This window comes from Giraffa tippelskirchi, chromosome 7 (assembly GCF_054371585.1).
Source record: "Giraffa tippelskirchi isolate mGirTip1 chromosome 7, T2T-mGirTip1v1.2.pri, whole genome shotgun sequence".
NCBI lineage: Eukaryota > Metazoa > Chordata > Mammalia > Artiodactyla > Giraffidae > Giraffa > Giraffa tippelskirchi.
The window spans coordinates 140060818-140088814 of record NC_137281.1 but is presented as its reverse complement, the minus strand read 5'-3'; the positions used below and the strand labels follow the sequence as shown (position 1 = coordinate 140088814).

The 27997-nt window shown below is 36.2% G+C and overlaps 1 protein-coding gene and 1 long non-coding RNA gene across 14 annotated transcripts in view; both read right to left on the bottom strand.

The window, feature by feature from the left end:
• RAD51B (RAD51 paralog B) overlaps positions 1-27997 on the bottom strand; it is an 814189-nt gene that overhangs the window by 661398 nt on the left and 124794 nt on the right. The gene's annotated exons all lie outside the window — the stretch shown is intronic.
• Positions 4350-7465, bottom strand: LOC145514765 (uncharacterized). Its single transcript, XR_014060445.1, has 2 exons — positions 6410-7465; positions 4350-5523 (listed from the first exon to the last, which is right to left on the bottom strand). It is a non-coding gene; the product is annotated as an uncharacterized LOC145514765 (long non-coding RNA).

Sequence of the window (27997 nt, the reverse complement as noted above, 5' to 3'; positions counted from 1 at the left end):
TATAATAGAATGACAACTTTAGTGCGAAAAGGAAAAACACACACGCCCACACAAAATAATGTCACTGCAGAAGCTGTATCTAGTAAAAATACCCTTTAAAAATAAAGGTAAATTAAAGATTTTTTTCAGAAAAACAAAGGCTGAGAGAATTTATTGCAAACACATCTGCAATAAAAGAAATGTTAGAGAATATTCTTCAGGATGTAGTTAAATGATGCCAGATGAAAACCTGGATCTATACAAAGAAACAAAGAATATCAGAAAAGGTAAATATGTAGCATTTATTATTAATTTTTAGTTTTAATACTTAATATTTGCTAATAAATATCAAGTCATCATTTATAAACTGTATTATCATAGTAAATGTGTACAAATTAAACTTTGATAAATTTATAAAATAAATTTAATTAAAATATTAGTATTTAATGTTAAATATAAAAGGCTTTTTTTCCTCATTTATTTAATTCCTTCAAATACTGTTTAAAGCACAAAATGTTACCTTTTAATAATGATTTGTTTGCTACCACTATGTATCACACATTATGCTACAATCTGGGGATAAAGTGATGAATCAGAAATAATATGTACCCTCAAGACACTCAGGAGGAAGAAAGACAAACAAATATGCTTATATATATGCAATATCTAAGGATTTTTGAGAAGAGTAGGTACTTGCCATAGTCAGAGCAAGGAAGGAAGTGATCGATTCTGCTAGGAGGTACGTTCTATAGAAAAGTCTTCATCCAAAGGTGATGACAGAGATGAGATTTGAAAGATATACAGATGTTCAATAAGTGAATTTGGGGAGGAAGATAGGAAAATACAATATATTCCAGAAATAGAAGAGGCATCAGAGAGTGTGAGTCAGTAAAATAATTCAGTAAGGCTGAAGCAGAAGATAGAAATAGAAAGGGAACAGAGGTGAGACCAGATAAAGGGATGACAGACCACAAAAATCTGTATCATGAAAAGGAGTATGGATTTCAGAGACACCTAGGAGTACCTGATAAATTTTTAATTGCAGAATAATGTTTTCTTTGTGTTTTTGTGTGTTTGCTTTAAAGAGCACTTTCACAATAGAGACGTAGGAAAAGGCTAGGGTATACGGAAAGGGCTGAGGACAGGACTGGAGATGTGGATACTGTACAACTTAGGAAATGACTACTGAAACCTAAACTAAGGCAAAGATGAACCACTTGCTCCTTCCTGATACTCTTCCTTCACTGGTCTCCCAGGACACCACACTAGATCTCCTGGTCATTTCACTGGTTGCCTCTTCTCAGTATCCTTTGTCAGTTCCCTTTTTGTCCCCATCTCACCCAAACCTAGACTTCTTAGTGTTGAAAAGCACTGTGCTCAGTTCTTGTCCCTTTCTCCATCTACTCATACTTTTAGAACATTCATTTAGTCTTTGGTTTTAAATACCATATATTTGCATTTGACTCTCAAATTTATTTCCACTGAATTCTGAACTCATGTATCTGACTATCTACTCAATATCTTCACTTGGATACCAAGTAAACATCTCAAAGTTAACAAGTCCAACAACTCAAGGCTTATTGCTCCCTTTTAAACCTCTTCTACCCACAGCATTTCCATCTCAGTGTCAATGAGGGGAGGAAAAGAAACCTTAGATTTATCTTGACCCTGTCTGTTATGCCCAGTATCTAATCTGTTAGAAACTACTGTTGCCAACTACTGTTGGACCAAGTGCTAGTCCACTTAGCACTAAACACTCCATCCAAGCTACGTTCATTTCTTGATTAAAATATTCCAACAACCTCCTAACTGGTCTGTTTCAGTCCTTGCTCACACAATCCATTCTCAGCCCAGCAACCAAAGTGACTCTTTTAAAATGTACATCTGGTATTTCTTCTCTGCTCAACGCATACCTCCACTCAGTGCTCCACAAAGGCCCTACAGAAACTGACCACTGTTAAATCTAAAATCTCATTTCCCACGACCCTTCCCCTTGCTCTCTTGTACTCCAGAGGTACTCCATATGTACTGGCCTCCTTGGTGTTCCCTGAACTCACCAGGGATACTCTCATCTTACAGTCTTTGCACTGACTTACTCTCTCTATCTGGAAAGCTTTTCCTCAGATATTCTCATTCCTTTACCTCCTTCAGGTTTTTGCTCAAATTCCATCTTCTCAGTAAGGTCAACACAGACCACTATTTTTAAAATCACAACTCTTTCCACACTCCCACAGTTCAAAACCCCCATCCTATCATACTATTTCCTTTCTCGTGGCATTCACACCTTTTAAAATACTATACAATTCATTTAACTCTTAGATCTAGTCTTTATTATCTGTCCTCACCACAAGCTTCATGAAGGCAGGGATCTTTTTTGCTATTATTCATTGATACATCTGATACATGCTGAGAAAGATTGATACACGCTGGGAAAGACTGAAGGTAGGAGGAGAAGGGGATGACAGAGGATAAGATGGTTGGAAGGCATCACCAACTCTATGAACATGAGTTTGAGCAGGCTCCAGGAGTTGGTGATGGACAGGGAAGCTTGGCGTGCTGCAGTCCATGGGGTCGCAAAGAGTCGGACATGACTGAGCGACTAAACTGGACTGATTGATACATCTCAGTTGACTAGAACAGAGTCCCGCATATACTACTGCTAACAAAGAATTCCTTAAATGAATAAATTGTATCAGTGATGTAGAGAACACAGCTAAGAGAAAGGTGAAGAATATATAATTAGCAGGATTTGCCCATCAGTAGTATCTGGAGGGTAAATGACAAAAAGAGGTGTGAACTGACATTCATACGTCCAACAAGGGACAGAGGAAGCAAAAACAAATTTCTGAAAAGAAGCTGAGTCCAGTTTTGGACATGTGGAGTAAATGACTTACTTATATCCTCTAGTAAATCTATCTCACAGTCCAGATCCTGAAAGTCAAAGCTAGGTCTTAATCTGGTGACCTATTTTTGTGGAGGCCATGTTTTTGTTTTTTTCATTTCTTTGCAACTTTTTGTTTAACATGATGGGAACACTTCTATTCAGTTAATCTTTTGAAGTATCTTTGAAAGTTCTCTTTTTAATTGTGGTAAAATACATATTACAAAAAATTTACCATCTTAACCATTTATGAGTATACAATTCATCAGTGTTCAGTATATTCACATTGTTGTATTAACACAACCAATTTCTAGAACTTTCTCATCTTAGAAAACTATACCCATTAAACAACTTCCCATTACCACCTCCCCCAGTTCTTGGCAACCACATTCCACTTTCTGTCTCTATGAGCTTGACTACTCTACATGCCTCATATAAATGAAATCATATACTATCTGTCTCTATTACTGCCTCATTACACTCAGTGTTATGTTCTCAAAGTTCATCCATATTTTGTAACTTTTCCTTTCTTTTTAAGGCTGAATAATTTTCCATGCATCTGCTGATGAACATCTGGATTGATTCTATCTTCTGGCTATTGTAAACAACGCTGCTATGAACATGAGTATATAAGTATCTTTTCTATTTCTCTGCAATCTTGGGATGATTATGGGAAATGTTAGAGAAGACCATAAGCTGGGGATGATAAGATTGATTGTTGGAAGCTAACATTTCACCAAAGAAACCTGGGAAACTTCAGAGAAAGACAACGTGGCAGTAGCCATAGTCTTAGACATGTAGAGATGATTTGAAGACCAACCAGTGGGGACCCCTCCCTGACTTAAACACTGCTTGGCTATATAAGTCACACAGAGGAGGACTTGCTTCTCATTCTATATTTTTAATTATAAAAACGCTACTAATAAACCCTACCTGGGTGTAATAATGATTTATAAGCTCATATTAATAGGTGCACTTTAAAGATGAAAGACAAAGTAACCACCTTACATTAAAATAAATTAAGGATAAAATTTGGCAGCATAACCAGTGAATATGTTCAACTATTAACTTATCCTGCAGGCAATGCCTTTGCTGGCTTAATATTTCAAAAGCTTTCTGTTTTTCAAGATCATTCCTGTCTACCTAGCAATAATACACACTGAATTAAAACTAGCTAAACACATTCAGTCAAGAGAACAAAACTTTTTCTTAAAAAGTTGTATTTAGTATGTTTAAACCCTTTATATGGTATTTTATTTTTCCTTTCAAAGAGCAACATGGATACTGACAGTCCAAAAAAGAAAAACAAGAAAATATATAAAACACTAATTCAGAAAGAAAAGAAAGCTGAAAAAACCAAGTTCTGCCTGAGAATTCAGTCTCAAAGCAATGTTAATAATGATGACTGTTATATAAAATCATGATTAATAAAATCATGATTTTTATATGAATATATATAATCCAGAGTTAATGCCAGGATTTTCCAGAGTTTCTTTTTTTTTTTTTTTGCTATGCCACACGGCTGTGGGAGGTGAGATGTGGGATCTAGTTCCCTGACCAGGGATCAAACCCAGGCCCACGGCAGCAGAAACACAGAGTCCTAATCACTGAAATGCCATTTTCTATACTTGGAATTCCCTATACTTTTTTTTGAAGTTTATATCATCAAAAAATAGAAAATATGGAGTGATACTTTTTATTATTTTAAATGAAAGTATTTCTTGGCAAGTTATAAGAAACAGAGCCCATTACATATTTTTGATGAGAGAAACTAGTATATATTAGCTTCCTATCACCTAGCAAAGTGCTTAGCATTTACCAGGAGTCATGAGTAATGAATGAATGCGTAAAAGAACAAATGAGAGACCAAACCAGTAAACTTGGTTTTTCTGATGTATCTGTATGTGTTCATTGCAGAGTACTATCTTCTAACAGCTACCATATGATCATCTCCGTTCTGGTGCTAATAAAAAATGTATCAAGTATATACATAATGTTTCCTACAAACATTTTCCCTTCTAAACACTTTTGTTAAGTCCTTCTAATTTCAGAAAGATATTTTAGGAGTGAACAGATAAGAAAAAAGGTCCTTGCAAAAGCAACAGGCATGTTTTGATAATAACCTATACAGATGATTCTTGCTTTGTAATTTTCGGTCAAAGACATTCTCTGTTTCTAGGCCAAATGACAGGAAGCAAGACTGGTTGTAAACAATTAGGGAACATACCATCAAAGAAAAGTCAGGCTGCATCTTTGAATCAACCAGTTTTATTCCCTATTGGATGAATAAATTTCCTCTGTTACCACAGGGCCAGAAAATAATTTGGCAAGAGCCTGGAAAACTCACTATTTAATTCCCAATGTAGCTCATTCCATTCTTTTGGACACTTCTAAGGACCAGAAAACTCTTCATATGGAGCCAAAATCGATTGCCGTATAACATACAACCATTGGCTATCATTTTATGTTGTGAACCCTCACAGTCTCACTCTAAACCCTCTTCTATAGGGTTGTCCATCAAAGATTAGGAGATGGCTATTATGACCTCTTGGCTTCTCCAGTGGCTCAGTGGTAAAGAATCCACCTGCAATGCAGGAGACACAGGAGACACGGGTTCAATCCCTGGGTCAGGAAGATCCCGTGGAGGAAGAAATGGCAACCCACTCCAATTTTCTTGAGGGGAAAATGCCATGGACAGAGGAGACCGGCGGGCTGCAATCATGGGGTCACAAAGAGTTGGACACAACTGAGCAACTAAGCACGCATGCACAATATATATTACATTCTAAATCTGTTCTCAGTCAATTTCATCTCCTTGATCAAGGCCATCATCCCTGCATGTTTAGACTCTCGATTCCTGTCTCCATCATCTAGTAACTTTAGCCATTCTTCTCCAATTATGCACTATCTACAAATTTGATCAGTGTGCCAGCTATTATTTCCTTTTACCTCTTTGTTTATATATTATGTAATATGAAGCCGAAGACAGGATTCCTGTAGTATCCTAGAGTCTTCCTTTTCTGTTAACACTCTTTCAGATAATTATTCAACCAGCTGCATATCAACATAACTGTATCATATCATTATCATGTTACTCTCACTCATCTTTCCTATAATGATATCATGATGGTATGGTCCATCATGATAAAATTCAGACACTTGTATTGTGTGTTAATAGTCTAATAATCTGCTGAAGGAGAATGAATTTAGGTTAATCTACCATAATATTTTTTTTTAATAAACTCAGTTTGGCTCCTTAGAGATCAATATTTTTCCTTCTGAGTGCTCATCTGCTAAATCATCTAACCTGGAATTTTACTGAGGACTCATGTCACATTCACCACCTGTAGGGAACAAGAAAGAAAGAGAATGCATAGATGCTATTGCCTTGCGTGTGTGCTAAGTCGCTACAGTCACGTCCGACTCTTTGCAACCCTATGGACCGTAACCCGCCAGGCTCCTCTGTCCACGGGATTCTCCAAGCAAGAAGACTAGAGTGGGTTGCCATGCCCTTCTCCAGGGGATTTTCCCGACAGGGATCAAACCCACATCTCTAAAGTCTCTTGCACTTGGCAGGTGGGTTCTTTACCACTAGGGCCACTGTTGCCCTAGGTTCAGTGATCTGTCCTCTCTCTCTTTTCCCCCTTCATCCTTCTGCCTGAAGTTCAATCTCATGGGATCCTGAACAAGCAGAGGGAGAGGGATCCAGACAGAGGCAGAGGGGAAAAAAGACACCAACAACAGGTTTTCCAGATTTTATGTGCCCACCCAGCTCCAGTTCCCAAATGCCTTTCCTGCGCTCTTTTTACCCACAAAGGGAAGCAATAGTTATCAACTGTCTTGACCTATCTGTACCTCTTTTCTTCTCCGTTAATATGTGGTATAGAGCTAATTGCCTGGAAATGGTTTATTCAGGGGCCCCCAACCTCTAGGATCTAATGCCTGATGATCTGAGGTGAAACTGATGAAATAATAATAGAAATAAAAATGCACGATAAATGTAACGCACTTGAATCATCGAAATCATCCCGCCTACCTCAGTCCAAGGAAAACCTGTCTTCCATGAAACTGGTCCCTGATGCCAAAAAGGTTGAGAACTGCTGGTTTATACCAAGACTTCACCTTTCCACTCTCCCTAAAAAGAAGCCAGTTCTAAAATCTTAACATAGCAATAGTCTGTGAGCAAAGAAGAGACTAGCATGAGATGCAGCTGTATGATTATACGTTTCTGGTTTTGCTTTTCACTCTGTTTGCTTACTTACTACAAATTATCTGTACTTATAGGCTTTAGCTTAAAAACACCTGCAAGTATTTACAAATAAAACATACCATGATCTTTCAGTAAAAAAAAAAATTTTAAAAACTTGTCAAAGTAGTAATGCTTATTTCCTAGGCAGTAAATAATCATACCCAACTGCCATGTGTGACAGATCAGAATTTAAAATAATGAATCTTACACTCAATTAAAAAAATGAAGAAAAACATATAATTCATTTGTTCAACAAAGATAACTCTAGCATTTGTTAAGAAACTTAATAACTTCAACCATTAATCCAGTCTCCTAAATCTTTCATGTTTATGTTTGAAAAATGTTTCTGAAACTGCAATTCACTTAAATATTTATTGAGTGAATTTATGTTTATAGAAATATAATAAATAAATATTAAAAGTTTATATTCACATTTACAAATTTCTATTATGGACCTATCATCATGTATGTTTCTAGAGCATCCTAACCATAGTTAGGGAAAAATTTCTTAAAACATGAGGTGTCTTTTAAGCAAGTAAAGGATTATCATATTACAAAGATAAGCAAAATTCAGGATAAAAACACATGGAATATTATGCTCCCTAATTGTACTCTCCAAATAGCCCGTGGACTTGAAGGATTTTGTTTATTCATTTTTACTTTTGTTTTTTGCCTGATTGTCCCATTAGGAACAATTGCAAAATTGATGAAATGGTGTTAAGAATCAAATCACTATGACTGGCTACCATTTGAAAAGAATCATTTTGTAATTTCCTCTGGAGAATTAAATCCAGTTCAAACTCTTAAGGACATTTCATGAGCAGAGCATATAACTGCCTAAGTTGGGAAAAATCCAAGGCTGAGCATGTAAGTGCAAGCAAGCAAAGCAGGCAATTTCAAAGAAAGACCTCATGCCCTCAAGGCTAAGGTGATGGGGCAACACAGGAAATTTCAAATAAAACTGACAATTGTGGCCTTTCAGGGGGGTTGCCCACCAATCCATTGCCCTGACCCAGCAAAATGAAAAAGTCATTGTAGGTTTTTTTTTAATGCCATTTCCATATCAAAATGCAAGGTCAAACTGTTAACTTAGACAATACTGTACAAACATCCTTCTTTTAGAAAATGTGTTGGGAATTTCTATTTTATTCTGTATTATGTCTATCACAGACATCACAGAATACCAGAATTACAGAATTTCAGAGTTGAAACCTGGGATATTGTTATTGGGGGATTTTTAGAGCAAATGCCAACCAATTTTCCTTGCTTCGCCTGCAGTAATCCTTTCTCTGCTCCAAACTCTGACGTTTCAATTTGTTTGGCTTCACTGTGTGACAGACACATGAACTTCTATTCAGTAACAATTTCACCCAGTCTAAGGCTTTCAAAGGCCCAGACAACTTAAGTGATTTGCCTGAAGTCAAGCTGACAGTTAGTGGATAGATCAGGAATTAATAAACATACATAATTCTGCTACCTTCATAAAATAAGACACTGGGTCCAATCGAGCACAATAATCCTTATTTTACAGGAAAGATACCTTGCCTGGCAGACAAATATTTTACATTTTAAGTTTCTGCTAATTCAGAAATCTAGTAGCTTTCATTTAAACAAAACTAGAACATATCTCTGCAAGCCCATAACTACTGAAACATGGGTGCTAAAGTTATTATATAGTGCAAACTACATTTTACAAACCACATTATAATAGTCTAAGTGTATAGTAATCAACTATCATCACATATAATTAAAGATAAACTCATCATATGAAAACAGAAGATCAAAGCACTTTTAATCCTAGAAGGGGCCATCATTTTCAATGGCCTGTTCCATGATCATGCCTTTAATTCATACAATTCAGTGGATAACAGGACTTCTCTTCCTGCTGCAGTAGACATAAGCCTCAAAAAATTGTTTTTTTTTTTTTGACAAATATATGAAATATTCTCAAGTCATATCTAAGAAAAGATTAATGCATCATCAGTTTCTTATTAAATCTGATCCTGGAAAAAACAGATAAGATGTTTTTCATTCTCTAAATCAGATTCTTATCTAAGTATACATTTTTCAGTTACAGGAAGAGTTTTTGTCTTCACACCATGGCAAGAAAGTAGAGCATCTGAATTACCTGGTATTTTCTGTTTGTCACTTGTTGGGTTTTCTTTGTTTGCTTGCTTGCTTTGTATTGTTGTGCTTTGAATACCTTCCAAGGCAATGAAACACTACCTGCTACCTGAGCAATTCAATAAGAATGAACCAAGGACAGTATCACTTGGCATTACACAAAAAACTCCCACTTTAGTCATTTCACTCCTCTAAACTTTGGCTGAACCACACTGACTGTTATTTTACTGAGGAAGTGATTGCCAAGTTATCCACAGGCACATACACACAGACAAACCACAATATGGAGAATGTCAGCCACTACTCCTAAGAATATCTTCACTAAAGTATGTGCTGAGTAATGAGGAGTTATTCAGTAAGTTCAGATAAATGTAGAGTTAGAATACGCTTTCAGAGATAATCAACCAAGACAATCATTGTTCCAGACGATAGTTACAAACGTCAATACTAAGAAAACCCAGGTATTAAATATTAGCCATCAAAACGAGAGAAAACTGTGTTCTAAGACTTCCTGAAAGCTACGGACCTTTACAAATAACTGATGAATTTTAGGGGAAATCAGAGCCTCTAAAAGGCTACAGTGCATCTTCTCAGATGCCAATTTTAAAATGGAAAACTTTTAACTTGTGTCTGCCTTGAAACTTTGGCTGAATCACTTTCTTATAACTTTGTTTAGTTATTAACTGAAAGGATAATTAAGGATAAAAAACACCTTTTCTTGACAACCTTAGATATTTCCAATCTTGAAAGACATATGGCTAAGATCTTATGCCTAAGATCTTTCATCCTAATTTCACTGCCTATTGAAATATCAGAACAGATGCAAGTGCTATATTGGAATTTTGTGTATGGAAGGGGTCAAACATTATTGCAAAGGGTTTCCTCAGAGGAATGATGAAAAGAAGTATGTCAATAAGTACAAGATTCATAGTGTTCTTAGCATGCCCCATACTATACTTTGAAGCAGCCAATTTCCTTCAAGACTCAGTAAAATAAAACATAATGTCTTTATTGTTACCATGGAATTCTTTGACATTAATTACTGAGAGTTAATTAATCTGTTATATCCTTTCTATGTTTTAAAGAACTCTTTTAACCTACAAAAAAGTATGAAAGAGCTTTTGGTTTGTGAGTATCAGTTCAGTTCAGTCGCTCAGTTGTGTCCGACTCTTTGAGACCCCATGAACCACAGCACTCCAGGCCTCGCTGTCCATGACCAACTCCTGGAGTCCACCCAAACCCATGTCCATTGAGTCGGTGATGCCATCCAACCATCTCATCCTCTGTCATCCCCTTCTCCTCCTGCCCTCAATCTTTCCCAGCATCAGGGTCTTTTCAAATGAGTCAGCTCTTCACATCAGGTGGCCAAAGATTTGGCGTTTCAGCTTCAACATCAGTCCTTCCAATGAACACCCAGGACTGATCTTCTTTAGGATGGACTGGTTGGATCTCCTTGTGAACATTTGTAACACACATTATAGGCAAAGTATTACATGTGCATGGAAGTGTGAAGAACAAATATGAACAGGATAAATCATCACTGTCTCTGAGGAACTTAGAATTAGTTTAGAAAAGAAGACCCACACATGAGCACACAGCATGAGTACATAACATAGAGAGAGGATTAAACTACAAAAAAGGTACAGTGGAAACAGCTGCACAAAACTCAAAAGAGACATTCCACAAAATTGAAAGTCTCTATTCTTCAAAACATGTCAATGTCATGAAAGACAAAGAAAAGTTAAAAGACTGTTCTAGTAAAGAAAGCTAAAGAGACATGAAAAAAAAAAAAATTATCCTCCAATCCTTGGACTGCGGGGAAAACAGCTTACAAAGGTCATACTCTGGACAATTTGAAAAATTTGAATGCGGACTAGATAATAGTCGAGTATTGAATTTGATCAATGTACTGAGGTTATGTAAGACTGTCCTTGCTCTTAATAGACACATGCTAAAGTACTTACGTTAAATGGTCACAACCTCTGCAATTTATTACGAAATGGTTCTGATTAAAAGTATTATGATATATATGAATTTAAGAGAGAAAGAGGAAATGGGAAATGTAGCACGAAGGTAACAGTGGATAGAGCTATGTGAGTGGCATAAGGGAGTTCACTCTACCATACCTGAAGCTTTTCTGTATGCTTAAAAAAATGTTTAACAACATTTTAACTCAGTGAACATTTAAGCTACAAAAGACCTTAGAAATTATCTAGCCCAATCCTGGATCTAACTTTACAAATGAAGAAACAGATCCAACAATTCAAGACGTATGATAACCAGTGTAGATCAGTGGTCCCCTAACTTTTTGGTGTGTACTCCATCAGTAACATATTTTGGGCATGTACCCCCACCCTCACTATATGTATTTCAATTATTTTATGTCTTCTGTTTGGATAATAATTTATCTTGTATATTATAAGACATATACAGACACACAGACACACACAAATTAACCAGAATGAGATTAAAAATATTTGCAAAATTCGAATATTTTCTTCCTGCACCGCAGTGGAACATCCTGGGCAATCTCTCCCTCTGCCCCACCTTGGTGACAAATGGCACAGACAACTTGAAGCACCAAAGAGGCATATATAACATGTGTGAGCAGAATGTCAAGCCACAACAGCCAAAGTGCATGCTCACTCGTGTCTGACTCTTTGTATCCCTTTGGACTATAGGCCGCCAGGCTCCTCTGTCCATGGGATTTTTCAGGCAAGAAAATGGAGTGGGTTGTCATTTCCTCCTCCAGGGGATCTTCCTGACCCAGGGATCAAACCCACGTTTCCTGTGTCTCCTGAATTCCAGGTGGATTCTTTACTTGCTGAGCCATCAGGGAAGCCCAGAATATCAAGAAAAGTTTGACTTATGTGGCGCCTGAAGCACTGGAGGGCTTAGAGGGTTGAAAACTAAAGAGGAGAGAAAAGCAGAGGGTCCAGCTGAACAGAGACAGACAAAAGGCAAAGAAGAAGAAAATCACAGAATTTTTGGCAATTCATACAGAGGCACAGTGACACCAAGAGATAAAGGATAGCTTGATGATGGACTGTGAAAGGTCTTGAATATAAATTCAAGGAAGAACAAAGCACATAGGTAATGAAAAACTTGTATTTAGAGTAAGAAGTGTCTTGAAACCAAAAACGCTTACAATAATTAATACCTGGCAATGTGTTACAGAATTAATGCAGGAAAATACATGTCATTAGTAAGTTATGCATCAGGACTTAGCTATAACATTTAAGAACCAAACTGAATCTTTAACAAAAGCTTAGCTTCCCCTAATATTTTTACTTGTCTAAGTTATATAACTATAGATATAAAGTTGTTTCCCATCCATCAAGGTGATTTACCATCAAGATATACCTAACAACTGTCAGCACAGTCCACTTATTTTGCCAATGTTATTTCAGCCAAAATGTCCTTTCCTCCAAAGTATTAAAACATCAAGTAATTGACATGCTTATTACTATCAACAACAACTTAAAAAAACTAAAGTTTAGTAGTTTTGTAGGCTCATCTTAGACAAATCATTGCAGAGCTTTAAAGTCAAGTTTAAGTATCTCTTAAACATCATTATATAGAGAAAGTCAAAGTCATACACCCCTAGTGTCTGCTCCTTGGTAGTTTGGTGATAGTTTGCAGTGAGAAAACACTACCGAATTTGTGTATATCTTGTGCATTATTACATGTTAGTACTGAGCTGTCCAAGTGGTGTCACTGAACCTTAGCAGAAACTCATTATTTTCTTTCACTCAGACTGATGTTGATATAAGTTGACCTACATAAAATTCCCCTTTTTTAAAAAATAAAGAGACCAATGAGATTTGACTTCACTTTCATAATGGAACACTTAAGCACAATATATAAAATAACAAAAGAATCCTACCACTTTTTTTTTTTGGTTCTCATTCCTCACTTGTGATAAAATACAGTAATTTCCCACCCCACATTATTTTGTAATTTAGTTGCTTAAGCAATACCATGTAACAGTTCTACATGGTTCCTCTGGATCCATTCCCTATGTTAGTAATAAGCTGGTTTAAGAGAATACACTGAGAAGATAGAGCAATATAAAGCTTTATCAAGAAAGTGAAAGAACAAAAAACAAAAATATTGATATTTAGATAAAGATTGAGATAGTCCGCCAGAATTAAAAATAAAGCTTGCTGTTCCTTTTTTTATTGTTATCATTGCAGTTGTACAGATCTTCTATGCAGAATGAAAGATGAGTGCTGGATGGTCAGGGTATAATAATTCCCTTTTAAAATGGTCTTCTTTGATAACATTCTAGCAACTCTATAAGACTAAATATGGTAAGTGGCATGTGGGTCTCTTCAATAGTGTATATGTTGTTATATTTATGCTTATAAATATATATCTGTTTATATATTATTTATAGCATATAAATATATATGTTAAATAATGTTGTTTTTGCTCCTAAATTGGACCTTTAACACTTTTTTTTTACAAAATTTTTTCTTTTTTTGAATTGAGATATAGTTTTATTGACCTATAAAATAGCTGCACATATTCAAAGAGTACAGTTATATAAACTCTGAATCACATACACATACTGCAAAACCATTACCACAGTGAAGATAGTGAAAATGTCAATAACCCTCAAAGGTTTCCATGTGCCTCTTTGGACTCCTTCCCCTTCCCCTGCCCCTCATTCCCAGGTAACCAGTGATCTGCTGTCAATACAGACAAGTTTTCATTTCCTAGAATTTTACAGAAGTGAAATACTACAGTATATACTTTGGGGAGGGGGCAGTAAAGAGAAAGTGTGCCTTGTTTCACTCAGCATAATTATTTTGAGAGCCATGCATGTTGTTGCATGTGCCAGTAATTAATTTCTTTTTATTCCTAACAGTATTCTCTTGCATGGATATACTACAGTTTTTTTAATCCATTCATATGTCAATGGACATGATTTCCATTTGGGGGCTATTAAAAATAAGGCTGCCATGATATTCGTGTACAAGTCACCTTTGTATGGCAATATGCTTTTAATTCTTTTGGGTAAAAAGCTAAGTAGAATGGTTGGATTGAATAGTAGTAGGTCTATGCTTAACATTTAAGAAACTGCCAGAGAGTAGAGTGGCAGTTACCACGGGCTGAAGGGTAGGGGAAATGGGGAGATAACTGGTCAAAGGCACAAACTTCCTTCTGAAAGGTTAAAAAGGTCTACTCTACTGCATGGCAATTATAGCTAATTATACTATATTATGTACTTGAAAGCTGCTAACAGAGTAGATACTAAATATTCTCACCACAAAAAAAAATAAGTAATTATGTGACAGGATGGAAATGCTAGCTGATGCTAGAGCAGTAATCACTGTGCAGCACACAAATCTATCAGATCGACATGCATACCTTGCATTTACACAATGTTCAACAGCAATTATATCTCAAAATAAGCTAGAAAAACGAAACTGCCAAACTGTTTTTCAAAGTGACTGTATAATTCTATGTTCCCACCAGCAGGGCATCAGAGTTCTAGTTCCTCCACATCCTCACCAGCACTTGGCATGGTCAATCTTTAAAATGTTAGCCATACCAATAGGTATGGTATCTCACTTTTGCTTTCATTTGCATTTCCCTAATAATTGATGATGTTTAGCTTCTTTTCATGTTCTTATTCATCACCCATATAACTTCTTTGGTGAAATATAATCTGTTCAAATCTTTTGTCTCATTTCTCGCTGGGTAGTTTGTTTTCTTGTTATTGAGTTCTTTATACTTTCTGAGTAGAAGTCCTTTATCACACATAGGTCCCAAAAATATTACCTCCTACTCTGTGGCTTATCTTTCCATTTTCTTTTGAAAAGCAATTTTTTTACTTTGATGAAGTCCAATTTATCGATTTGTTCTTTTATGGATTATACATTTGTAATTGTGTATAAAAACCTTTGCCTAACCAAGATAAAGGTTTGTCTATCTTTTCCTTTAGGAGTTTAACAGTTTTAGGTTTTACATGTAAGTCTATGATCCATTTTGAGTTAATATTTTATATGGTATGATATGAATCATTCTTTAATATGGATATCCAACTGGTTTAGCACCATCTTTTTAAAAGAATGGTCTCTCTCCAATTAATTGCCTTTACACTTTTGTCAAAATTCAGCTGTTCAATAATGTGTGGATCAAGTCCATTTATTTATTTCTCTGTCTTTTTTTTTTTTTAATTTCTCTGTCTTAATGACAATATCACATTGTCTTATTTGTTCTAGGTTTATAAGTCTTGATGTCAGGTAATGTTAGTCCTTGAACTTTATCTCCTTTTCCAAAGTTGTTCTTCAAAACATTTTTTTTTTTGGTGCAAGATGCTGCAGTGATAAATATGAAATACTAGAATTTCTGTTTATAACCACATGAACAGCAGACCTACTTCTTTCTTTAAAAGATAAAACCATCAGTGCTAAAACCCAAGCAATAATTCTTCAAAGAAGACAAAGTACAGTCTCCTACTGACTTCAGTAGGATTTATTTTAAAGTCTCTAGTATATATTAAGCATTGCTCAGATACCATAATTCAGTTCTTTATTTGATAATTTATGCAATTTAGGCAAACAGCCACAATTTTTAACTGATAACCTGTAGTAACAGAATATATATATTTTATATCTATTATTTGCTCATAAGTCCATGAGAATCCAGTCAAAAGAAATAGCAGACAGTATTTCTATCACACTAATATCCACTTGAAAAGGAAAGAACACACATACAACAACAACAAGGAAATCTTTAATAAATCAACTACATACCATTGAGCAGGAGCTTGGTTGAAAAGTACTATGGAAAAAACAGGGCCAGATGGGGTTGTTAGGAAGACTCCATAAAGGAAATTATAAGTCAGGGCTTGAAAGAAATATTGGTGAGATTAGTATAAATGATATCAGTTGATAGGAAAAGGCATAAAGTTATTTAAGAAAGATTATCCTATAGCACCAGGTAGGAGAGACTAAAAGGGAGAATGACTGATGTTAGGGAGCTCAGTGAGACTATTGCTGTAATCCAGGCATATGGTGTTGGGGACCGAGACCAGAGTGGTGGCTATTGAAATAAATGCCTTGAGATAAAGAATCTGAAACTTAGAATAGCTAAGTATTTTAGCTATTCTAAATGTCCAAATCTAATCAAAGTCTAATACTATATTTTAACTGTACTTAAATAGTTTAGAACCATATACAAGTCACAAATGCATTTTTTTTTTAAACAATTTACTTTTGTGGAGCAAAAACAACTCTCCACACTCATCTTGAACGGTAGTGAAGCCTCAGGGCTACAAAGTTGTTTACAGTGAACTCTGAGGGGCTGCCATTGCCAAATCTGCCCACATTGTAGCTTCATGTTTATAAAACAGCAAGTTAGTAAAGTACGTTTTTCTTCTTTCTTCTTCAGCAAAATGAGTAGACTGGCTTTTAGCATATGGAAGCATTTTAATATTGCAAGTTCCGGGACAGAGGAGGGTAGATAATTTGCAAATGCCATCAAATGAAATGTGTACTTTCAAATGAGGCTGATTAGGCAAGGTTTCATGTGGCAAAAGTTGTATTCATAAGTCTTCTCCTTTTTTAGCAAGAACCGAGTGTTCAATTTGTATAAAATGCAGCAGAGTGATCAAGGAAGATAGAAACTAAGCAAAAACCAAGAGATTTAAGGACATCATTGGTGATTTTCTGAAAAGCACGTCTGAGTGTTGAGAACTGAAATTCAAATAAAAATTTAATTTTTATTTAAATTCCTTTTGGGGCTTCCCTGGTGGCTCAGACGGTAAAGAATTCACCTGCAATGCAGGAGATCCGGGTTCATTCGCTGGGTTGGGAAGATCCCCTGGAGAAGGAAATGGCTACCCACTCCAGTATTCTTGTCTGGAGAATTTCGTGGACAGAGGAGTCTGGCAGGCGACAGTCCATGGGTTTGCAAAGAGTCGAACACGACTGAGTGACTGACACTTCCTTTTAGAAATATTCAAGTGGTGACAACAGGAACAAGGCAGAGGAGGGCAGTGGTTGGAAAGGGCAGGGAGTTCATTGAAGATAACAATCATATCTCTTCCTGACAATCTTCTTGTGTGTCTCTGTCTCTCCCTCACTCTCTCCCTCTCCTACTTCTTTATCTTTTACCTTCAAGCATGTGCATACTCAGTGGCTCACCCACCAGGCTCCCCTGTCCATGGGATTATATCAGCAAGAAGTGGGTTGCCATTTCCTCCTCTAGGGGATCTTCCCAACCCAGGGATCGAACCCAGGCTTCCTGCATTGGCAGGTAGATTCTTTATCAGTGAGCCACCTGGGAAGCCCACCTTTAAGCATAGCTGGAGGTAGTGTAGCAGATAGCGAAGGAGTATATGTGAAGAAGTATGGGATAAGAAAAGAAGAAAACCAGAAGATGTAATAGTCAGAGCAAGTATCACTGGATTGGCATGTATGAGCAGGCCCTGAGATGTGCAGGGAAACTAGAGGCAGGATGTATGAATCAAGGTGATCTGGGTAGTAACCAGGTAAATTCACAACTGATACTCTTTATCTTCTCCAAGAAACACAGCCAAAAGTCATTAGCTATACAGATAAAAGGCGAGAATCAAGAGCTGTAACCTTTTCAACTTCCTTTATTTTTCTAATTCAAATATTCCAGTGCTAAAGACAGGAATCTTGGCTGAAACATCTACATGAACAAATAACAAGGGGAAAAAAAAGTTTTTATATGAACATCAGTAATTTAGCCACAGAGAAACCAAAAATGTGCAAATAATAAGCTAAATCATAGTTCTGATATTATAAATAATCCTAAAATACAAACCTAAAAAGAATTTGAGATGGCTGCAATGAAAATTTTAATGTCCTTCTTATATTCTAACCATGACCAAATACCATGACCAAATACCGTACCTATGGCTTTGGGGGAAAGTAACAAAGAGGAACAGAAAGGGAGAGAAAGAGGGAAATAAAAAAATAAAAGCATACAAGGGAATATTAAGAGAATCTTATCTTAGCAAAAGCACAAAACTAAACTTAAAGCTACCAAAAGAACTGGAGTTTTACTTCCCACTGGCTCTCAAGCCTCATTCTCCAGGGCTAGTGCAAAATTACGCTGATTAAGGAACACAATTAGCCCCAATGATGTTTTCAAGCTATATGTGTTCTTATATTTTGATTAATATTATTATCTAACTTTAACTTTTCTAGGAGAATGAGAAGATGCTGACATAAAATTTCAATTATTACCCTTTCTTTGTGAATCAAACTCAGGAAACTTTCAAGAGAAAGAAGATAAAAGTAAATTCCTTGACTATCTATGCCAAGGGGCTTGGCCAGGCGGATAGCTGAAGCAGGGATCAGAGGCGTTGAATTGCTTGCTACTAAATACCTGTTTTGCTCCAGGCAACTGTGAAACTTTTGCTTTGATAGTTCAAGGCTAAAAGCCAGTTTTGATTGTTGGCCAGAGGGAACATTTTTCAAATTAATCACTTCATACATCAATGCTTCATGCAAATGATAAAATGTAGTTCCAAACTGTCCTGAAGTCCCAGCTCATCCTCACTTATGGCTCTGGGAGTTAAGATTCATTCAGCAGCATTTTCACAGGTGACCTGAGTTTTCTAATTCTCAATTAAGCAACATGTGAGTCAGACACGACTGAAGTGACTACACATGCATGCACATTGATACTTATAGACAAGATACACTAGAGATACAAGCACTGAAAGAATTTTGCTCTCAGAAAATTGGGATTTTAGTTGTGAAGAGAAATTAACTCAAACTAAAGATAAAGAACTATACTGTTTGGTGGGTGTATGTGTGTGTGAGAGTGTGAGTGAAAGTGACTGAAAGTCACTCAGTCATATCCAACTCTTTGCAACCCCATGGACTGTAGCCTGCCAGGCTCCTCTGTCCATGGAATTCTCCAGGCCAGAGCATTAATTAACAGAAAATTCAAATATTAAAAAATAGAGTGGGCCAGACTACAGTCACTACAAAGTGACTACTGAAAAAGTGGAAGGAACATAATTAGAGAGAGAATAAAATTTGGGAGAAAATCAGTAATAAAGGCAATAAAAAAGCAAAATCAAACATAGTATTAGGGATGGGGCTGGGGGTTGATATAAGGTATAAACAACCAGTTTAACTAAACAAGGTGTTTGTCAAAGCAACTGACAAGGGATTAATCTCCAAAATATATAAATAGCTCATGCAGCTTAATATCAAAAAAACAAACAACCCAATCAAAAAATAGGCAGAAAATCTAAATAGACATTTCTCCAAAGAAGACATGCAGATGGCCAACAAGCATATGAAAAGATGCTCAACATCACTAATTATTAGAGAAATGCAAAGGTATCACCTGACACCCATCAGAATGGCCATCATCAAAAAAAATCTATAAACGGTAAATGCTGGAGAGGGTGTGGAGAAAAGGAAACCCTCTTACACTGTTGGTAGGAATGTAAACTGATACAGCCACTATGGAGAACAATATGGAGCTTCCTTAAAAATCTAAAACTAGAACTACCATAGACCAGCAATCCCACTCCTGGTCATGTACCAGCAGAAAACTATAAATCAAAAAGATACATGCAACCCAATGTTCATAGCAACACTATTTCAATAGCCAGGACATGGAAGCAACCTAAATGTCCATCAATAGAGGAAGAGATAAGAAGATGTGGTGCATATAAACAATGGAATATTACTCAGCCATTCAAAGGAACAAAATTTGCAGAGACATGGATAGATCTAGAGACTGTCATACAGAGTAAAGTAAGTCAGAAAAAGAAAACCAAGTATCAGATAATATGGCTCACTTGTGGAATCTAGAAAAATGACATGGATGCACTTATTTGCAAAGCAGAAACAGAGACACAGATGTAGAGAGGAGATGTATGGATACAGGGTCAGGGGGAGGAACTGGGAGATTGAGACTGACATACACAATACTCTGTATAAAACAGATAACTAGTGAGAACCTACTGTCTAATACAACTAATGAGAGCTCTACTCAATGCTCTATGGTAACCTAAATGGGAAGGAAATCCCCAATAAAGGGGATAGATGCATATGCACAGCTGATTCACTTTGACGTACAGAAGAAACTAACACAGGATTGTAAAGCAACTATATTCCAATAAAAATAAATAAGTAGATAAAGTAGGTGTTTGTTGAGAAAAATGGTTAAATAAATAGGGTGAGGCTCCTATATGGAATACTTTGAATGCTGAGAAGACCAATACAAACTTAAAGTTAGTCCAATGAGAGTCACAATTGGTTACGGGTCAGAGAAGCAGCATCTTGAAATTCTTTACAAATGCTGGTTTAACAGCAACATGGGGATAAAGACTGAAAGCCAGTAAAGAAGTAGGTGAAGTTATTTAGGTGTGAAATGATGAGAACATCAACTAGAATAACGGCATCCATTTATGAAACATTCAACAATATTTGTTGAATGTCTGAATATTTATTATGTGCCTCTGTTATTACTGGTTCACAGAAACAGTCAGATAATGAACGTTCATTGCTTTAAGACACTAAATTTTAGGATAATTTGTTACAACAATAGATAACTAATCTGGAAATGAAGCCAGCAAAGGGAAACCAAGTAAGGTTAGGAAGGCAGGAGGAAAATCAAAAAATACACTGCCATTGAAAACCAAGGGGTGGTGAGAGTTTCAAGTAGTAAATATGTGGATAGGGTCAGAAATAAAAGAATATAGGATGATGAAAGATTTTTTTGAATGTTACTGAACTTGGTATAGTTCACAATTAATCAAAAGCAGATAATATGCAAGAAAATGCTCAGAATAAAAGGTGATAAAATTGTTAGTTTCTTCCTTATGAAGAGAATGACAGGAAAGTAGTACAGGCAGCTGATAGACACCACGAACTTAATTTATAGTCCTAAATCTATGGGTCAAGTAGTAACTGATGCCTCTGATATAAAGCAGTATTTTTTGGAATACACTTCCATTTTGATCTAAATCCCAACTTTAGTCCTATACTTTGACCTAACAAAATATAAGCTTTGAATTTATTCAAACCTCTATCACATTACCTACCATTTGGAGCCATAAAGTGTTATATATTTTTTGGCTGTGCCAAGTGGCTTAGTTTCCCAACTAGGGACTGAACCCATGCCCATGCATTAAAAGCATGGAGTCCTAACCACTGGACAGCCAGGGAATTCCCTATAAATTATTATTTACATGTTTGTCATCCTTTCTACACATAAATTCCTCCAAAGTAGGAACCTATAGCTTACTGACCTGTGAAGTCTCAGTACCTAAAACAACATCTAACCCATAGCAGATGTTCAGTTGCTAACTGAAAATTACTAAATACAGTAGAAAGACATCTTTCCAAACATATTCATATATCATTTCTGAGGAATTAAGATTTTTCTTCCATTTTTGTCTCTGTTGGACAGTATCTCTTCACTGTAATCCCATCCTAGCACTGCCCCATTTGCCTACTTTAGAAAACTAGTTTAGATCTTTCTATCATGTATGTTCTCTTCTGCATCTATACATTCTGCAGATTTCACCTCTAATAATAAAGACACTTAAGTGTCCTCTTACTGGTGAAGTTAATAATACTCTATGATCTAAACTGAGTATTTTGCTCAGAAGATGAATCCCCTGAAAATAAAATAAGAATAACCATAAAAGACAGAAAGATGAGTGAAGGATAAGTTGGTTTCGTTAGACACCATTCATGTAAGTGGTTCCTGTGTCTGTTTTTGCATAAGCCACTTGGGTTTCAACTTCTATAAATTCTGAAGAATTTACAAATTCTTCATTTCTGTAAAGTCAGCTGCATTTCAGACTCAATCCTAACTCAACTCTAACTGAAATCTCCCTCTCAATTATACTGAACAATCCTAAATCCATATTCTTTCCTGTCCTTTCTTCCCAGACCATTCCAAATGTTGGTTTAGAGTGTCAAAATATTTATTTAGGTATTTCAAAAAACTAAAATTCCATATTCCCTTGCCTTCAAATTGATAATTGTGTAAAAGAAGTAATTAAGAAGCTACTTTTAGGAGAAACTTTAGAAGCATAAGAAAAAAAAAAATGAGGTGAACTTATTAAAAAGTTAACACTTAAACATTATATGCTTACTATTAATACTTAAGTCAATTTAAGAAACAAACCAACTATCTTTTTAATTTTTAAAATGGTCCTGATAACACAAAATTAATCTGTAAGTTTGCCCCTTACAATAGAAATAGGCTACTACTAATCTTAAGGAGTCTTAATCAGGACAAATTCTTACACTGAAATTGTTTGTGGGCAATCACGCAGAACAGCTGCCTCCCAGGATGACTAAAATAACACAAATTAGATGTAATTGAGTTAAAGGACCACACCAGGTTTGTAATTCAATTTGTTCTATGTGGTTTGGGTTTGGTTTTTTTTTTCCCCTCTAGCAAACCACAGTTTGAAAACTTCATCAAATGGGAAGTACAAAGAAATAGGAATATATAATGCAAATATTTAGCATGAACAATTGACATAAAATCTTCTTTAACAGTTTAGACAAAGGGTTTTTTTGTTGTTTTTTTTTAAGTCAATGCAACAGACTTCAGCTTTCTTTGAAGGTCTTATTCACTAAAACTTCTTACTACCAATTTCTCACTCTATCATAATTTATCCGAGTTATAAAGTGAGTTTTATTTTGATCTAGTCTCCTAACTTTGCACACTATTTACCTGAAACCACAAAGTAAATCCCAGGTTAGATTTAAGTCCACTTAAAGAGTTCAAAATCCTTAGGGTCATTACTGAGAGTCAAGGGTACGGCAAGATTTTTACCTCAGTGGACATTTCAGCAGCCTCAGATATGGTTGATTATACACTGCTGATAGATGTGGCTAATTACATTGTCATCACTATGTTGGTAAGTTCTGATTTCTATGCGTCTAGCTAGCATAAACCTGTCCCAAGAAGAGTATTTCATAAAACATCTTGAAACTAACTAATCTCAAACCCTGGTTTTAGATCTATTCAATCAGAGCAATTTGATCACTGAGGGATTTTTAAGAAAAAGAGAATGAGAAATCTAGTGTGGCCTCTCACCACACCCTTTCCATTAGAAGTCATGGATTTGAAGCAAAATTTCGAGGTAAAGAATTTTCCAAATAAGTAGGTTGCACAATCAGCTCTCAATTCATGCCATGATAATAGTTTCACATAAAACCAAAGGGTCTGATGTAATTAATAGGCTTCATTTCATAAAATCCTATTTAACAAGATTTTCTTAATTATAGTTTAAGCAGAACACAGCAACAGAAGTGTGTATCTACTTGATAACCAATCAGAAAACAAATTCCCCTTTTTGAGACTGATTACCTATGAAGTATCTGGACTCTTGCTTATATTACAAAGCCATTTTGCCTAAAGAAGAGAACATATGAAAATTTTATTGCAACAAACTCTTGCCTCTACAGCTTTTTACTGTGGCAGATACGGACATGAAAGCCACCTGGCCCAATAATTCTTCTTGCATAACACTCCAGAACACACAAGTCTAACCCCCCTAAAGCTCAGGTTCCTCAGGCTTTCCTAAGACTCTAAAACCACACCCAAGAAGCTTAAGCTTTTTAGGTTGTTCAGACAGTAAAGTTATCAATCATGTCAAATGAAGAGTTTTGGAAAATGATTTTTTAAATCGTATTTTAACAATATGGGTATCAGGAATACACATTTCTTCTAAACTAAGAGAGTTAGCTATTCAGTCTTCTGCCTGCACATCACCTGAGGTATACTATAAATCTTCCCAAACAGAGAAGTACTAACTGGCTAATTATAAGGGTCTCATGGATAAACCAGATGCTGGATATAAAATGGTTAAGACTATTGCCAGCTAGAACATGCAGAAGGCACTCAAACTATCTTGGGAGCCTAATCTTCACCATTATGCCAAAAAAAGAGTGGTTCCATCTTAAATGTAGAACAATGTGTGAATATGCAATGCTATCTTCTATCTTAAATTCACTCACAGTGAAAGTCATTTCCACAAATTTAAAAGGTTTACCTCCACTGAATTAAATAGACCTTAAATTATATAAGTATTATCATTTTACACATGGAGATATGTTAAGAGTATATTGTAGGGGGTGGAGGAGGGATAAATTAGGAGTCTGGGATCAGCAGATACAAACTACTATATACAAAATAGATAAACAAGCACAGATATTCAATATCTGTGATAACCAACAATGGGAAAGAACTTGAAAAGGAATATATATGTATAACAATCACTTTACGATATACCAGAAACTAACATAGCATTGTAAATCAATTATACATCAATAAAAAAATTTTTTTAAGTTAGAAAAAATTTTTAAAAATTATATTGTAGTTACCAACTCTTTCCACCAAGGCAGGATGACCACAGTTGCATAACATATAACACACAACAGTCACACAGATCGTCCAAGAGATAGTCTGGAATACATCAAATACTGGCCTTTCCTGGTGGTTCAGTGGTAAAGAATCTCACTGCCAATGCAGGAGTCAAGAGTTCGATCCCTGGCTCAGGAAGATCCCCTGGAGAAGGAAATGACAAACCACTCCAGTATTCTTACCTAGGAAATTCCATGGACAGAGGAGCCTGTCAGGCTATAGCAAAAAAGCTGTCAGGCTACGGCAAAAGAGTTGCGAAAGAGTCGTACACGATTTAGTGACTAAACACCAACATTAAATACTAGGTATTCTTCAAGACTCACCTCAGACCCTATCTATTACAGTTCATTTTCCTCTCTCCATTTTCCAAGTTTTCTCTAATGCTATTAAACTTTTATTTTAATAGTAATTTATTTTTAAGTACAAAACCACAACTCAGTGTAAGTTTGCAGACAAAGAAAGAAAACGCAACAGAAATATAAAGCATGTCAACAGTATTTTAATTGCGCTTCTTGGTTACTTGACTGATTTGAATTCTCAAGCTCAAGAAGAATCAAACAAAGCAATTTTTTTTTTTAACCTGCAAATCCATATTCCAAGACCAACACTACTATGTCTACAAACGGAGAAAAAACATGTTCTAGTGGCATAAGTATAGCAAACGTAAATTTGGAACTAACTAGATATCAGCTTTCTTTTTAAATGTATATGAAACTGCTGAATAAGGAAACAAACTCTTTCTTATGTTATTAGTTCAAAATGTCAAAGGTTTAGTTAAAACTATGGTTTATCCAGTAGTCATGTATGGATGTGAGAGCTGAACCATCAAGAAGGCTGAGCACGAAAGAATTGATGCTTTTGAACTGTGGTGTTGGAGAAGACTCTTGAGAGTCCCTTGGACTGCAAGGAGATCAAACCAGTCAATCCTAAAGGAAATCAACCCTGAATATTCATTGGAAGGACTGATGCTGAAGCTGAGGCTCCAATAAGTTGGCCACCTGACGCGAAGAACTGACTTGCTGGAAAAGACCCTGATGCTGGGAAAAATTGAAAGCAGGAGGAGAAGGGAACAACAGAGGATGAGATGGTTGGATGGCATCACCAACTCAATGGACATGAGTTTGAACAGGGTCCAGGAGTTGGTGGTGGACAGGGAAGCCTGGTGTGCTGCAATCCATGGGATTGCAAAGAGTTTGATACGACTGAGCAACTGAACTGAACTAACTTCCAATAAAAAATTTTTAAAAGCAAAAAAAAAAAAAAAAAAATGTCAGCTGAGACAGGTCTGAAACATTCCAGAGTAGTTTACCTACTGAGTTATAAACATTACCATTCCATTTCAGCATAGGTTACATGTAGAACAAGTTTCATATGTGTTTATAAATACTCTGATTGTGAAATATATACTTTAAAAATTGTAATCTTAATTTTTCACATAACAGAATCGTCTCCAGATGCAGAAACTACACAGCAAAATACCAGTGGACTTCACGCGATCAAGTGTCAGTTCTGTTCACCAGTCAGACTGAAGCTTTGAAAGAATTCTCACACTCCCTGGGGTGACAACACTTTGGAAAGAAGTACAATGAGAAAAGTATGCATTTCTTTACACTCTTTCCTCAAATATATATCTCCTTTCGACTACAATTGCTTTTTTTCTTTAAAGAGTAAGTTTACTGGTGTTTATATCAACTGAAAGAACAACAGATATTTTTCAAGGAGGTTAAGAGTTTTTTAACAGGTTTTTATCATAAAAAATGACCAATCACAAGAAAGTGAGAAGTGGAATTTAGAAACAGAACCTAACATAGTAACTCCGCAGAAAGGATTAGAATTCAAATAAAGTGGTAAATTTTATATATGACTTTCTATTCCAAGGTTATCTAAAGGACAGAACTCAAGGAAAATATTTCAACAAATATGTAACCAAAAAAAAAACCCAAAAGGTATGTCACTAATTATTTGTCAAAGGCAGTAGATGTCTTCGAACATCAGAGCTGGAGAGAATTATATAGATCAGATCAGATCCTACAATGTTACAAACTTTTACTTTTATATTAGCTTTCAGTATTTTTATTTCTAACATAGAAAACTTTTCCTTAGCCTAATGTTAGAGGAAACTTTGAAACCACTCACCCTGGCCAGGCACCATAGTAACCATTTGCGTGAGTTATTTTACAACAGGAGGTCCTGGCAAGGAACACAAAACAAGCCACCAGCAACCTGAAGAATTTAGGAAAGGTCAAAAGGAGACTCCATGTGTCCTACCACTTCCCAGAATCCTTCTCATTGGCATCCAACTTGGCTGAGCAACGTGTGAGCCACCAGGAAGGACCCTGAGTGACCAAAGATAACCTGGAAACTAACCCCATCACCAGAAAACCAGAGACTGCAAGTCACATGGCAGAGCAGTCCTCCTAGGTTCCCTTACTCTCCTGCTCTCTGTCTGGGCACCCCTTCCCCATAAAGTCTCTTGCACGTGTGTCTCCTCCGACAATTCGTTTCGGAATGTTAGACAAGAGCCCACTCTTGGGCCCTTAACTACAGCTTAAACATTCTATTCGAATAAATTCTCTGAAATAGAACTGTCTACTATTTAAAAGAATCCTAGAACTCTAAAGAGCTTCCCTAGTGCCTCAGCTGGTAAAGAATCTGCCTGCAATGCGGGAGACCTTGGTTCGATCCCTGGGTTGAGAAGACCCCCTGGAAAAGGAAACGGTTACCCACTCCAGCATTCTGGCCTGGAGAATTCCATGGACTATACAGTCCATGGGGTCGCAAAGAGACGGACACGACTGAGCGACTTTCACTTTCACTTTTCAGAGCCCTAAAAGGCCTAAAAACATCATCAAACCCCCTCAATATACAGGTTTCAAATTTGCTTCTTGGATTAATTTGGGAATTTAAATTAAGTGCTAAACAGAAGCAGTTGAGGAGGGAGGACTTGAGCATATGGAAAAGGGAAAACCAGATGCACACATAACACAAAGAGCCCTGGTTACATTTAGTTTCCAGCAACAGTTGGGGAAATGCGGTAGGGGAAGGGGAGGGGAGAGGGTGTTAATGTCGGTGATATCCTTTGAACTGCGTCCAACGGTGTTTCTAAGACAGTCTAATTTTTAAGGAAAACATTCCTTCCCCCAGCCAGCAATTGCAAGCTTCTTCCTTATTTAATTGGCATCAGAATCTGTAGTTGCTTGCTATAACTGTTTTCTCTTTTACCTTCTAATTGTACACATGAGAATACAGGAAAAGAGGAAAAGTAAAGCTAGTCCTAAAGATGATACCATGTGGGAGGAGCTGAAAAAAATGCTATAAATCATCTGTATGTGATAATATAAAAAGATCTTCAATATAAATTG